This window comes from Agelaius phoeniceus, chromosome 1, assembly GCF_051311805.1.
Source record: "Agelaius phoeniceus isolate bAgePho1 chromosome 1, bAgePho1.hap1, whole genome shotgun sequence".
NCBI classification, from domain to species: Eukaryota; Metazoa; Chordata; class Aves; order Passeriformes; family Icteridae; genus Agelaius; species Agelaius phoeniceus.
The window spans coordinates 104,615,701-104,631,891 of record NC_135265.1 but is presented as its reverse complement, the minus strand read 5'-3'; the positions used below and the strand labels follow the sequence as shown (position 1 = coordinate 104,631,891).

Below are 16,191 nucleotides of genomic sequence, written 5' to 3'. Positions count from 1 at the left end.
TAACTTTCAACAATACCAATTTTGTTTGATATTAACCCATTTATTATTGTAATGCCCTGAAATCCCTCGTACCGCTTGCTCACGCATTCCCATACACATTCTACCCTTTCTTCTTTTAGTGGAGTAGTCTAAATGCTACTTAAAGATTAAAACTACGAATTACTGTAATTTTAACATTCCAATACTTATATTACTTTTTGTAATTTCATTGTCTTATGCACTGATGGCCGATTCAAAGGAAGATTTAATTCCAGAGGTGATCTATCATGTTGCAAATGTAATTTTTTCACATGAAGCAAGAATAAATCTCATCACCTTATAATCCTTCAAGGCCCTCCTAATGACAAAATGATTTACTGACATGGCTGAACTATTTTTTTTCTAAAAATTTAGAACCATCAGAAATATTTAATGACTCGATTTAAAGTGCTGAAATAGAAGCACACTGAAAGAATATTAAAATGTTGGTATTCCCCCAAGAATTAACACCTGTCAAATCAATAGGTTTTGAAGTGGAAGACATCATGTCCATTTCAATTGCAAATTTGCAAATAAACACTGTAAAAGGAATGTGTTATTTCTGAAGAAGCATGAAAGCACCATGCTCCTTGCGGACTGCAAGATTTGCCAAGGTTTAATTATGGAACCTCCACATTCTTTTCACTTCAAAAGCTAATCATGTATGAGAGGTAACCCCCCTCCTTTGGAAACTACTGGCTGTAATTTAGAGTGCTACAAAAGACAATTCTGATATTGATTTAACCATTACAGCACTAAAATAAGGCTTGTACGCTTTTCCATTTCTAATAGTGAAATGCCACACTTTCCACAATATATCATACAAAAAAATATACATTACACATCTTTAATCTCAACATGGCAGAGCAAATCATACCCAAATGTTGTATCTAAGACCCTTTGCTTGATAAATTTGATCCAACTACAAATAAAATTATTAGTTATTTACAGGCATCAACACTTTTAAATAGGAATTCAAAATATACACTTAAAATACCACTCTTGCTGGGATGATGTCTTTTCTAGGCAGCATAGTTGTAGCTGACAAGTGTTAGCCTATATGTGAAAGAAAAACCACACAAAAAACAAACTTCAAAAAACTACTACCCATTTCTCTTTAAACATACCAATTTCTGCATCTCTAAAGATGGGCCATATTGGACTATGTGTTTGAAATAATGTGTTGGACTAATGTGTTTGAAAAATATCTGAGAAATGTAGCAGCATTTCTATTGCAGAACATTTCAAACAAACATCAAAATGCATTAGAATAAAAAAAAAATTCAGCAGCAGGTAAAAGATGCAGTAGAGGAACAAATCAAACAGAAATCAAGATTTCATTTCTGTATATATTTATATATATGTATATGTTCACATAAACAGAGCCGCCAGCTGGAACCAATGATTGTGTATAACTAAACACTTTGAAAAATTAGAAATAGTTAAATGGATCATCCCATTTCACTAGACAAGATGAAAATACCAGCAAAGAATTCAATTTTTTATTAAACTATTTATGTGTGAAACATCTTATGCATGCATGCATTCTCCAGAACCACTATAATGATTTGTATATTTATCTGCCTTTATGCTACTGACAACATATTTGATCAGCTCAAAGTTCAATCAGAACAAACTCCACAGCTGGTAGCTTGAAAATAATGGAACAGATAAAAAAGAAAAAAACATGCTTGAGGGCATGGGAGTTGGATATTAAACCACTGAGATAAAATAGATCTTCTTTAAAGTTTTAGTGATCACCGACATCCTGTTTTTGCACAACATCCTTTACTACAAAAGGGAAAAATCCTAAAACAATAATAATGATGATACTGTGATCAACTGTTCAGGAACTTCAGTGGTACACTTCTCACAAACTAGCTTAAGACATTTTAGAACAGTTAAAGGACTGTTGACAGTGTGAAAAAGTGTAAAAAGAATTTTGGGACATGGCAAATGACTCTAAAAAGCTCATTCTGACATTAACTGATCTGTATTTTCTTGAACATATCACTGAAAATAGTTAAGTTCTTGCAGAGAGCCTTTAGCATTTTGATGCAACAAAGTTCCTTTGTTAGCTGTTTAGTGCCTGTCCTGGTTATACTCCACTAGGATTTTGCTTTTTCTCAGTTGTAGGAAAAGAACAGTAGCATAATAAGCACACTCTAAATTGTCTGTGGCTGTTGAAGCTGTTGAGGCAGCACAAGCTACAGCATCCTACCTAATCTCGTGGCATATGTCAGGCTTTTTTAGGAAGGAGGTCACCAGCTCAGTGCTACAGGAGCTCTGGTTATAGATAGGAGCAACCAAAATTCAAACACTCAGAGCTACCTTTCTACTCAAGTATGCAACTGGCTTACAGTAAAAAACAAAGATCACTGTTCCTGCATTCCAGAGCCTGCTTAAACACTGTCCTTTGAATTCATACAAAATACATAAAATCTACTGTTGCTTTTATTACAGTGATAAATATGCTTTACTATTTTATTTATTTTCAAAATATTTTTTATTTGAACCCACAAATTTTATCCAAAATATTATTATTAGACAAGTTCTATATTTATGTATCATTTTGCATACTTTTGCAAAATGATACATAACATGACACATCCTTTATTTTTGCCCACTAGTCAAGGAAGTGAGATTTCCTACATTCCTTTTCACTTTTACCAGCTTATAATAGTGGCAAAGGCAAAAAGTAATTCAGTATCTTTTTGCATAATGAAGCTCTCATTCTATGTGACATAATTTGAAATATGTCATAATTCAAAAATAAGTAATTATTTTTTTACATATTGAAAGCTAGCAATATGTGCCAGGTTATCTGCAATATGTATCTTGTGACTAAAGAAATACAGTATGGCCTTATTTAGGGAGTTAATAAAGCCTATTTAAATGTTTCCTTAAATATATGGTGAAATTTTTGCTCCACTGAGATGAGGAAAGAAGAGAAAAAATGTTCTAGACTGACTCGAAATTTCTTTTTCCTGTGTCTTCCTTATTTTGAGAAAATGCTAAATTTCTACTTGCAAGTCAAACTGCAACATTTTCTCCTGTGTGTTTGTAATATCTCATTTATAAGGAGGCTGGATTCAATTTTTACAAAAATATTCTCACCTTTTCACACCAAAAAAGGCATAACATTAAAACTCAAAACCGATCAAAAAAAGATCCCACAAACTATCCTAAGTCCTTCTGCTATTTTTTGTTGTTGTTTTTTTGGTTTTTTTTTCTGTGCCCTCACAATTTTTTAATGCTGGTTGTAACAAAATTATTTCACAAACCATTTTAATTCCCAACCCTTTGTTGTACCACAACAGGGTTAGTTCAATTAATTCTGGGGCCACTTGTTCCTACCAGAAAATGGAAATTACTATCCTTGCACCTTCAGTTTAAGGGAAATAATTTTCCTGTCTTTGTCTAATTGGGCTTGAACAGATAAGCTGTTGGCTTCACTTCTTGAAATAATGTATCTTGAGATTATAGGAAAATTCGGGTAGGAATGTACATCAGGCAGTTTCTAGTTCAAGCTCCTGCTCCAAACAGGCTCAGCTGTGAGGCCAGGCTTGGGTGCTTGGGGCTTTGTCCAGCTGGGTCTTGAACACTCCAGAGAACAGAGCCAGCACAGGATCTCTAAGCTACCCAATGCAGCACCTGCTTGTCCTCAGAGGGAAAATGCTCCTCCTTCTCACCATTCTGAACCTCTTGTTTCAACTCATGGTCATTAAGCTGAGTTCCTGCCTCTGCACCTCAATTTGCCAGAACATTTTGCACTGGCAGTGGTTTGGAGCCAGATTTTCACGGGTCCACTCTTGAAAAGTTCCCTTAGGTACGGTATAGTATAGTCATGTCAGATTCCTATAAAGGACCACAGCAAACCAGACAAAACCTGGATGACTTTCCTCAATCTCATTAGTTCTCTGCATGATTCTCACGTCAGTGAGGCTGTTTGCAGGAAATCCAATAAAGGCACTGTTACATATCATGGAGTTCAGTTTCAGATTAACACACCCAGCATCTGTTGTCTACATGCAAGAAAGATATTTAAGTTTGCTGTTACTTAGATAGCTAAGGCCCAGATCAGTTGGCCTCAGAAATACCTTGGAACATTCCTTCCTGGCTCCAGCAAGCCCATTAGGAGGCTGCAGGTCTCCTACAGGTCCCGTGGCATATTTATCTATTCCACATGGATGTCTCAAGCACACCGCCACATTTTGAATGATCCTAGAGGAATACAAAGGTGCCAGTGATTTGAACCTGTAGGAGATGGATATTTGAATCATTCTTTTGGCCTGACTACCATGAAAACATGTAGTACATTGATTATATGAAAATCTAGACACCTAGCAAGCATTTAGACACCAACATAGGCTTGCACTAAAGTGTTCTCATTACAAACTAAAACCCAGCCACAGCCTAAGATCATGAGAGATGACAGACAGCAGACAATTACAGCTCATTAAATGAAATGCCAGTGCTCAGTGGTATGGGTGAGAACCATGAAATGGTATCACCATATATTGGGAAGCAGCTTCTTCACATTTTGTCTCAGGCTTTCAATAATATACACATTAACGGCAGAAGTTCCACATGAGAGAGTAACAAAATTTTTCTACTCCTTCCTTGTTTCTGACCACTTCATCCAGGAAATTAAAAAGCAACAACAAATGAAGGCCAAACATGGTCTGTGAGGTAGAAGAGATGAGAGGTAGGAGTCAAATCCTACAATCCTATCTCTAATTCCTTCTTTCTGTGACTCTAACAGTGCGGTGTTGCTCAGTAAAATGTCAAAAATAACATACAAAACTACCATGTACCTTTTGAGAAACAGAAGATAAACTGAGTTCTCAAATATTCAGGGTTTCCATACTTTGTGGAAAACTAAAAGGGTCTTCTAGACTTCTTTCTCTTGAGAGTAGCAGAGATTTTCATCTGTTGTAGCTTTGAAATACAGTGGCAGCCCTTGACCTTAAAAAAATCTCCAAATAAATTCAATAACTTCTATTAAGGTTCCTCTTGTTTTTTCCAATAAAATTTCCATGTGGATTGAAAAAGTAAATTAATAATACTGAAATCTACCCTGCAGATGTGGAAGAAGTATGAACAAAAAATGAAAATTCCAGGATTTTAAATAAATATGATAATATTGTTAAAAGCAGAAAATATTCCTGAGACACAGGCTGTTTATTCTGATTTTAATTTTCTTTCATTTTCAACATTTTCTTATTGTTGGGTTTATTTTCTAGGTTTTTTGTTTTAGTTTGTTTTTTTTTTGTTTGTTTTTTTTTTTGTTTTTTGTTTTGTTTTCTAGCTTTTGATTGGTACTTCCCCTAATGTTTTTCTCACCTAATCTGTTTTTCTCAGCAGGATAATCTATCCCAGAAAAATGCCTTATTCTGCCCTACACAGCCTTATGGCTTCTTTTCAGATCAAATGATGCAAAACACAAACACACCAACTGCACAGAGGTGCAAGCTGAGGTTGAAGGATTGCTTTGATACTACTACAGGTACAACATTGTGAAAGTATTCACATAATGCTTTAATTAAATTCCTTTAAAAGAATGTCCATGACTTATTCAACTGATTAAAAGTTCAACGATTCAGTTGAACAATATTGCAAAATGGTTTGAATAAACTACTTTATGAGAGAATCCAAACTACCTCTGGCTTCAAGTATTCTGGAGCCATCTGCATGAATTCCTAGATTATCCTAAATATTGCTCTCTGAAAAATTTTGTTGTGTTCATTTGTTCTATATCTAGGCCAATACAATTAATGAAAGGTAATACTCCATTGTCTTTCTGATAATTGTGGGGTCTAACAAATCTACAAGTTAGCTATTGCTGGAGAAGAATCCCATCACCTTCCTATGAAAAACACACTTTTTCCTAAAGTAAATTTTTACCTAAAGCATAAATTAATACTAATTGTGTAGTGAGCACCATGAGAAATACTGTGGGATCCCTTATTAGAGGAAGGTTTAATTTAATAAATTAATAAAGCCCTTTTTCTTTTTGATATTTTGCAAAATACTTGTTTATGGCAAACTGTCACTTGTATTCAGATTTAGAATGTAGAAACCACTGTGATGGTTCCTTGGAAATGCTTAAAATAGATGAGATGGATTGACTGATTGCATATTCCTTTGAATTATTGTGAAAGTACCAGATCTATCTAAATCATGCCATGAAAAAAGTGGAGTTAGAAGTTATGTAACTTCAAGTTGCTATAAATTGCTTCTTGTTGAAAGCTATATAAAACATTTTCAAATCTGTCATGTTCCACCTCTTCTGCTTAAAAAAATAAATCCAAGTGAAAATGTCCAAGAAAAGTATGAATCAGGCTTATGTTGTTAAGTTGGAGCAAAAGCTTGACACCATCAAGACTGGATACTCTTTAGCAATTAAATCAAGAATCTGGTCCATTTTATGTCCAGAATGTGTTTTTTACAGTAAGAAACTGTATTTTATTAGGTTAGCTAAACCAGTGTAGCTAAATAAGCAACAAAACCAGATGAGAATCTACTTCTCTTCTCACAAACACACCATTGCCATTTTTCATTTAATCCAACTTTGATTCTTGAACACAGATTTTATCTACCTTCTTTTGCTGCTGACATTCCCACGTGCCCTCAGAACAAGTTATCTCACAAAGCAGCCAGGAAAATGCATTTTCTACTTCTCCTCCCACAGCAGCATGCAAGATGACTGTGCAGCAACAGCATCCCAGAGAACATGCTCTACAAGGTCTGATCTGACCTCCAGACTTTGCCAGAAAACAGTCTCACATCATGGACCAGTCTGACCTCCAACAAAGCAGGAGGAATGCAGTACAAAGAGAGCATGGAGGAGCCAGAAACTGCTTTATTTGTAGCACTGAACAGAAGAAATGAGCACAGCAGATGGCAGAAGATAATACAGAACTTCAAGCTGTGGGGCAGCGCCCAGACACTGCTTTTGCTGGTCCTGAGTGTAACCATCATTGCCAGTAGGAAGGAACTGCAAAATCCTTGACAGTGAGATCAGTGTAAAGCAAGGGCTTTGACATTCTCAAATTCAATTTTCTAGCCTAAAATATGTATTGAATTTGAGAAAGTAATTGCTTTTCCCTCATTTGGCTATTTTATATATATGTATATGTATATACACACACATATGAGTTTTAAACTGGCAGTGAAACTTTAAATCTTTTCACTGGGACCAGAGACTGAAATTACTTCAAGTGAGGCTTTGAAAGAGGGCATCCAGAAAAGGTACAAAGGTACTCTTCATTTTCTTCACCCCTCTGCAAATAAAAACTTGCTTACTAGCAGTTCTGCCTTCCCCAATTAAACAGAGTGGCTGGCAAAACAAAATAACAAGGGGTCATGGCAGAATTAGAGTTGATATGTTGAAAGTGTGTATCACTCAGCACTGAGTACCACTTCATGATTATATCCTATTTTGTACTCTAAAAAACAACAGCCTCATACAGCAACAAACACAATTATAAGACAGATACCATTTATCCCAGGAAACCTATCTGCTACTTCAAAAAAAATACTAGAAAGGAAAAACAACCCCTTGTGGTGAAATTAGCTGAAATTAGCTCTGATGATGATGTGTTCTTTAAATTGGGAAAGAAAAAAGGATGTTTTTGTTCAGCATGACTTATTTTTAGACTGGCAAAGACACAATGGTAAACAGTACTGGAGCTCTGTGGGCACCTTCTGAGGTTAAATTACCTTTCATGCCATTTGCACAGAAGACTGTTCTCAAGCAGCTTGAGCAGATGGTCGAGACACCATTGTCCGTTTACTTGTATCCACAAAGATAAACGATTGCTCTCTGAAATCCTGAACAATATGGCCCTTGTGATGCTTTAGGCTGCCAAGGAGAAAAAAAAACCAAACAAACATAAATATAAATTTTGCTGAGGAGAACAGAAGAGTTTTGATTGATGAAATTTCATTTTGAACAACAAGTACATATGGAATAATATAATTTTTTAGATGATAAAAGATATCTAAAATCATCAAGTTCAAATGTTAACCTAACAATGCTGAGTACACCACCAAATCGTGCCCCCAAGTTGCCAGATGTTTTTAAAGTACCTCCAGGGATGGTTACTTCACAGCTTCCCTGGACAGGCTGTTCCATTATTTGACAAACCATTCCAACAAGATACTTTTCCTAAAGCCAATCTCAGCCTTCCTTTGCCCTACTTGAGGCCATTTCCTCTGGTCCCATTGTTTGTTACATGGGAGAAGAGACTGACCTCCATCTTTCTACAACTTCTTGTCAGGTACTCGTACAGAGAGAGAGGGTCCTCTCTGAGCCTCCCTTTCCACAGACTAAACACTCCCAGATCCCCCAGCTGCCTCTCACAGGAATTGTGCTCCAGACCCTTCACCAGCTCTGTTGCCCTTCTTTGGACACACTCCAGCCCCTCAATATCTTTCAAAACTGAGCACAGCACTCAAGTGCAGCCTCACCAGGGCTGAGTGCAGGGGCACAATCCCTGCCCTGCTCCTGCTGGCCACACTATTGCTGATCCAGGCCAGGATGTCATTGGCCTTTTTGGCCACCTGGGCACTCACTGGCTCATGTTTGGCTTCTGTCATCCAACACTGCCACGTCCTTTTCCACTGGGCAGCTTTCCAACCACTCTTCCCAAGGCTGTAGCACTGCATGGGGTTGTTGTGACTCAAGTGCAAGACCCGGCCCTTGGCCTTGTTGAGCCTCATACTATTGGCCTTAGCCCAAAATATCAGTAATCTGGGACAGTTCCACTAAATGAACATAATGTGTTCCTGAATACTTAGCAAAGTAGGAGATGCAGGTAAAAACAAATCATACACAGTAACTCTGACTGAAATAAGAATCTACCATGTCTGCACAATGGCTTCTACTGCACATAACATTTCTGAAGCACGCTGTCAAGTTACAACTCGTTCTGCCTACTATGCCAGTGAGGTAACCAGAGATATCCAGAACCATGCCAGAGCAGAAAACTGCCTGGGCACAGTGATCCACCCAAGTATTGGTTGAGAAGGTGATTTCACTTGTTTTAAGAACTTCTCAAACTTCTTTGTGAGAAGCCCTGGTTATTAAACATATGCAATGTGAGCATTTTGCCAACAAGCAATTTGCTAAAAAGACAATTTTATTATTAGAATAATTTACTACTAAGAGAGATGAGTTTAAAGGATTGGAGACAGCATGTACAACTATGAAGAAAATTCTAAAATCTTAGAAACAGTCTTTAGGATTTAGGAGTGAAGTGAGCAGATACTGTCTGCTCACTTCACTTTGGACTTGCAACTAATAATTGCATAACCTGTCATTCTTAAAAGCTCACAAAAGAAAAGAAATGTTGCTGAATATGGAAAGAATCACATGGAATCAGTGAAGGGGCCTAGACATGGCCTTCAATACACACAGCAAAATAAGACAGAATTGGGTTTAGAAAATAACAGTGAAATTAGATAACTATGAATCACCAGCCACTCAACATCCTGAAGACAGCAGGTATTGCAAAGCATTTAATTAACTAAAATTTCATATAAAGATGCATAGTTGTTTCCGAAATAACTGCTTATTTAAATAATGACACAACAAATAAAATTCATACTCTCTGTCTAATACCACACACTCCACAGCAAAAGCCAGTAAACAGTGGATATATTTTATTTCTCATTTCAGTCATCAAATGACCTCTTTTAATCTCTTTTTGCTGTGATGCTGTCATATTCAGCATGCCTTACAATAAATGTACCATTTAGACAATTTAGATTCTTGGCAGATTTTTAGGAATTGTTAACACTTATTGGAGTAAGGAAAAAAAGGAAAAGACAGGTTGAGATAAATGTCAAATAGTGGCATCCAGCAACACAAAGTAATATGTTCTGATACTGAGGATTAATTATAGCTCAAAGAAGAAGAAATAATTAGGAAATAATAGAAACATGAAGAAGAAATTAATAAAAATTAGGTTAAAAAGTTAGGAAAACAGAAAAGTTTGGTTTTGCATAGGAATAAAAGAGAAATCACAAATGGGAAGAACTTTCCTCTCTGCTTTTGAAAAGGAAGGACACCCCAAAGCGTGTTTGTTCTAAATATCAGTGTCTTATGCTAATGTCATTTCCATTAAAAATAAACAAAAGTCAAGGCCTTTCTTCCCCTGAGGGAGCACTCTCTATGCTTTACTTCCACCATTTTTTTCCAAAAATTAAAGGGAAGGCCACCGTACCTCAGCTGTTTGCCTGTCCTTAACATCCCCAGATACATTTGCTATTTGCAAATAAAGTATAATGAAAGTAATGACTACGCTCATGAAAATATAATAATAGGATCAAGTAGGTTGGAAAAGACATTTAAGATCCTTGAGTCCAAGCATAAATCTAGCACTGTCCACCACTAAACCATGTCCCCCAGCATCATGTCCATTTAATGTGAACTCCCTATCTCAGAGAATAAGCTGGAAATACAACCATCCATCTCCCAGTAAGCCAACAGTACATCTTGAAAAACCAAAATCAGGGGACTCCAATGAGAAGTATCTCCATTATTACAAACTGAACATTACTTTTTCCTCATAAAATAACTGATAAGTTGTAAAAATAGTACAATATATCTATATGAAAAGTATCAGATAATCTGTGAGGAATATGATAAAGATATCCCTAACCTCAAAATAACATATTTTCTCTGAAAAAACCCACAGTAGATTTTTTTTTTTGCTGTCCAGTTAAAAAAAAAGTAAAAGAAAAAAAGACCATTGAATAATACAAAAGTAGCTGCATTGTCATCAGATATCCTGTTTGAATGATACCAGTTAAAAAGAATGCAACATTTTATAAGAAATAAGGCAAACCAACATTATTTACAAATGTGCTATTTGAAATGCATTTTACATAACTTCTGACTGAATTGAGGCACCCATAAATATTTCAGCTCTCTTCAAATCTCTCCAGACACGAAATTTCCCTAAAACACATCAACAAAATGAATTTGAAACCACTGTGAATAAGAATTCAACAAAACAAATGAAATTTCATATTGCTTTGTTGCTCTTACCTTGAGCTAACAAGTGCCATAAAGGGTAGATGGGTAAAAGCAATACACTCAGAGAAAAGCAAGTGCACACATGTATAGATGGATTTTCAAGAAATCCAGGATGAAAACCCAGGTGCAGAAAGTTTTATAGTTAAAACAAACGGGATTTTTTTTCCTTTTTCAGTAAAGCAGTAACAATTTCCTCCACATAAATCATCTTCTAGGTCCTCCTGTGAGCTAGGCCACAATTAATGTACAATAACAATTTTTCAGCTGCTGTAAAAACTGAGAAACAGACTTAGACTGTCTTTCCCTTTATACCACTGGGCACATACATCTTCTGATTACCAAAGATACTTTCCTTTCTGCAGGTGTAGAAGTGCAAGAGGCCCCAGTGGGAAAGTCAGGAAGGTGCTCCCATCTCTCTATTATGCAGTAAGATAAACTGATCATTATTTATGGAGAGGGAATATGCTGCATATGCTCAGAAACAAGACTCAATAAAAACATGGACATAAAAAACAACTTCAGTATTAACAGTTGTACAGCAGCTGATTCCAACAGGAATTTCTCAGTAGTTAACTCCTTTCATGCTGCACCTCATTTGTGGGTCAATACAAATGTAGCAGAAGAATTTAGTGAGATTACTGAAATTTCATGTATCTTCCAAGGAGCTGAGGATACAGCACATATTATTCCATGGTCACAAAAGGAAGATAACAAAATTGAAAAGCTGTGTTTAGTCTCAGTAGCATAAGTGACTGGTCTGAAATACATTTCTAACAGACAGCTAGTCTAAATGAGGTGTGTTAGAGGTAAAAGAGTTTAGGCGAAAAATGCAAATCAGAAAACCAGGTGAATGTCAGGTAAATGACAATTGGTGCTGAAATTAGTAAAACTTGCCTGTTAAATCTTGCAGAAAATGGTTTATAAAATTTTCAGCTAAGATGTATCCACAGTTTTACAAACATATGCACTGAGAAGGAAAGACTACTTGAAACTGCATTATTGCAGAACTGTACTTATTTCTTAATTCTGAAGTCTTTCTTTCATTAAATGCAGTGCTACAAGATGTCAATCTCCACTATAACATCAGAGGAAGAACAGATATCCACGTCAGTGGGAGACAAAATGCGCTCCATTATAACGTGGACTGATCACAGAACATTCCTTTAAGATCAAATAAAAACCTCTCCCTGAGCAACCAGTGTCAGGGTTGTTAATAAAATAGTGGCTTCTAACTTGCTGAAACTAGTACACCAAGAGTATAGACTGTTTGACACAGGATTTTATAGTGGTAAATGAAACAGGAGCTTTCAAGTATAACATACATTACTAAGGATGGAAAAATTTCTGACTTTAAATAAAAATGAATACTATGACATATTTGGAACAATTTTTCATGCATGTCTTTCAGATACTTGGCAGAAATCATGCCCATTTATGCAAGGTTAGAATTTCATTACCCAAGCTCCATCACCTAAGGAAACAGAAAGAGGAAACTAATATCCAAGCCCAAACAAATTCTAGTCAACTACATAAAGACTCTGAAGTGAATAAAATTTTGTGATATTGACTAAGAAAGTATAAAATGCTTGATTACCTACTATTTCCTACATCGTGCAGACACATATACTTTGTGCAGAATGGGTGCTAAAAGAGCTCCCAAATCAAAATGACTATGCTTCACAACACTTTTTACAGGTATAAAAACATAAAGAACATAAAAAGAAATTCCTAAGATATCAGTAAATGGTGAAAACACATGCCTTTCAAGATGTACCAGAAATGCAGTTCAGTGTAAATTGCAATTTTACGAACTGGGATAAGTACAAATGAGTTTCAGGATGAATTTTCTAAATGTACACCTCTGAATGCTTTGATTGCACTGCCAGATCTCTACACTTCCAAGAATTCAGTTCAGAATTTCTGTAATTTCTGCTTGCCCCTATTGTGTTGTAACTTTCATCAGAATAAAGATCTGTTTTCAGTACACCCACCATCCTTCCATTCTGGGAAGCAAAGTCTTCATTAAACTTACAGACCCACTGATGATAGGCTCCACTGGATACAGACCTTACTAACTCAGTTAATATTCTGGACACCTGAAAATTTTCACAGAGGTAAACCATGACTTTCTGGACTTGAAAAAACTGCAGTACTGCTAACCTGGAGGTGCCTAAAGCCTAAGCAGTAACACTTTACTTCATCTGCAGGCAGGAGACAGTATGAAAACAAGATTTAGTTGGGAAAAGGCAAAGCAACTCTCTTCTGCTTGGTCTATTAGCAGACCAAGTGACAGTAACCACCTCTTTGACCATCAAAGTGGCCAAACCCTGAAGTGAGATATTTTGAGAGATTGTGGAACCTGCACATTTGGAGATATTCAAAACTAAATGGGACAAGGCCTTCAGCTATCTGATCCTACTTTTAAGCCATCCTTGTGGTCCAGATGTCCCTTTAAAACTAAACAACTATTTTGATCTATGCAAAACGACTTTTTCCACAGCTGAACTACAACAACATCCAGATTGCAAGGTTGGAATTTGACTTGCTCTACTTCAGTCACTTTCCCAAAAGAGCTGAACCAGGGTGTTCCAAATTATCTGAATTGTTTTGCAATGGCCATAGGAGAATAGCCCCTCAGCTTTATGATTCATAAAGAAAATAGCTGCTTCAGTGGCCTGAAATCCTTAACTCCCAGCTCATGCTGCTGTATTGAGTACAAAGAAGGAGTGCTAGCAGGCAAAAAACCTAAAAAATCACCACTATATTTACCTGCCAAATCACAGTTTTCCTTTGAGGTCTCCCGTCGCACTAATGATGAGGCTGGTTTGGCTTTGCATACGAGAGATAGCAAAGAAACAGCCTGAGGTGATACTGAAGTCGAAAACAGAGCAAATTAAACTGGTTGTCTTCCTGTTTTACAACCAGCTGCAATTACCTTACTGGGTAGTTGCCATCCAAAGAAAACTGTGAACCACACGAACAGGAATAATTTCATTGGCATGCACAGAGTGAACCTTTCCCCAGGTGTAATTTAAGGAGTCCTTAAAATATGCAATTCTATCCATTGCTTTGAGCCCTCAATCACTTCCTACTGTAGTTCTGGTTTTCCTCTACATGAAATCCTGCAGATAAATCTACTTTCAGGATGACTGCCCTGATTAATAACTCTCTAATGTCTGTACTCTCTGTGGGATAAGACATTTCTTTGTTCAAAAGTGATCCTTTTCCTCTGAACGCTGGCAATTTCAGAGCTGAGGGAATGAATCACCACTGCTTGATGCTGCCATTCCTACTGCTGGGATGTGTGGTCATGCGAAGTCATTCTGAGACATAATTTCTTACCCTCCTCAGTCAGCTGGGCATTGCTGAAAAATCTACTCGGCAAAACTGGTCAGTATTTTGATTTCCAGTTCACATACTGGACTTAAAAAGCAAAAATCTCTTGTGTTTTCGCACATCGGTGGCAGAGGTACACTTTCCGGTGGAGAGCTAATATTCTGTGGCCTGACTTGTGTATCACAAATCGTCATTTAGCTCACTGCAGAAATCTGAGAATGAGACAGATCTCCAGGTGGCAGCTCTACTGATGGGCGATTATGGGTGTCACTGCTTTTTGAAAGGTCATTTTGTCTGGATGTAGAAGAGGATCATTTTAGAAAACATATCTCCACAGAACAGACTAATATTTACCTGCCTACTTCTATCAGAAAACAATGTATCTTTCAATAAATGATTTAAAGGAAAAGAAAAAAAAATTTATTAAACATATATTACAAGAATCCTGTGGAACAAAATATTATTAAACTTATGCTGATTACAGAGGGACAGAATTGTATAGAAAAATCCACCAAGGAAGAAAGGCTGAAGCCTGCATTATCTTATCAGCTCAGTGGGGCCTATTGCACCTGAATTTAAATGACTTGAGTAAGATTATGTAGTGAGTCAGCTCAGAGCCCAGAATAGAACCAAAAATTGTGGCTCATTATCACTGTCTTTAACCATTAATTTGCACTTTCACACTGAGAGAAATGGATGTCACTATTTTATTAAGTCCCCCAATTTATTTATATCATAACAATACACTGAACAGTATCAGAGGAAAACCACAGACTGAGATATAATCCTGACATCCAGTCTGAACTGTGGGTCACTATGAATATGGGTAGAATAGGAGCAATACTTGTGTAAAACTGATGGACCTACAATCTCTATCATGGAATCCTCTATCTTTCATCGTGCTGGATTTTGTTGTAACTGAAATATATAACTATCACTTTCAAAACAAAACAGGAAAGTTGCAGAAGTCTCCAAATATGCACACAAAAAAGAGATAAGTTAGATATGTATTTGTTACTGTAAAGTTTCATTCTACCATAAATATACATTTTAAACTTTCTGGTTTGATCTTTAAAATCTCATGAGTGCATATTAGTGCCTAGGATACAGCACTGGTAACTGTCTCCCAACAGCAAATGAGTCACTTTGGCCAAAGGATAGTAGTAAATGGATGTCATGAAAAGCTCTATTTATATGGTGCTTTACAGCACAATTTAATAAAACTTTCCAATGCTTACATAAAGAATATATGTTCTGATAATAGGTTGCTAAAGTTAGCATCTAGTAAGGAAGTGGATTAAGTCTTTATTGCTAACAGAAGTCTCTCATTTGATTAAATACAGATTTTTACATTAAATATGCATTCTGAAGAACATTCTTTTTTTTCCCTTCTTTCTTTCACACATTGTCTTTTTCTTTCCCTCATTCTGAGATTTTGCACCTTTTTCATCCTGCAAATGTGAAGGATCTATTTTGGAGTCTGTCAGGATAGTAACAAGTTTCCAAGTGCTGAAAAACCAACTTAGCATGGACTACATGTGCTATGTTCTAAAACAAGTATTGACTGACTCCACTCCTCTTCTGGTGCTGCATATTATCAAAATTTTCCTCTGATTTTTCACGTCTCAAATTCAAATGCATACTTGAATGCATTTTAAACTATCAGTAGTCACTAAAAACAGACAAGTCACTGGAAAACCCAATATGAGCAAGCACTTTGCAACCTGTTTCAGGTGAGCAGAAACCTACAGCTTCTCTAAGAGAGGCAGAGATCAAGCATTTTGTTACAT

At 36.4% G+C, this 16,191-nt stretch overlaps 1 protein-coding gene across 5 annotated transcripts in view; it reads right to left on the bottom strand.

The window, feature by feature from the left end:
- Window positions 1–16,191, bottom strand: part of DLGAP1 (DLG associated protein 1) — a 402,137-nt gene that overhangs the window by 313,089 nt on the left and 72,857 nt on the right. For 3 of the 5 annotated variants that reach the window (XM_077184530.1, XM_077184523.1, XM_077184534.1), the window contains one exon: window positions 7,744–7,885. The gene's annotated coding sequence lies outside the window, so the exon portion shown is untranslated. Of the gene's footprint in view, window positions 1–4,118; window positions 4,243–7,743; window positions 7,886–16,191 lie in introns of those variants that run through there. The other 2 variants (XM_077184527.1, XM_077184532.1) reach the window with 2 other exon arrangements.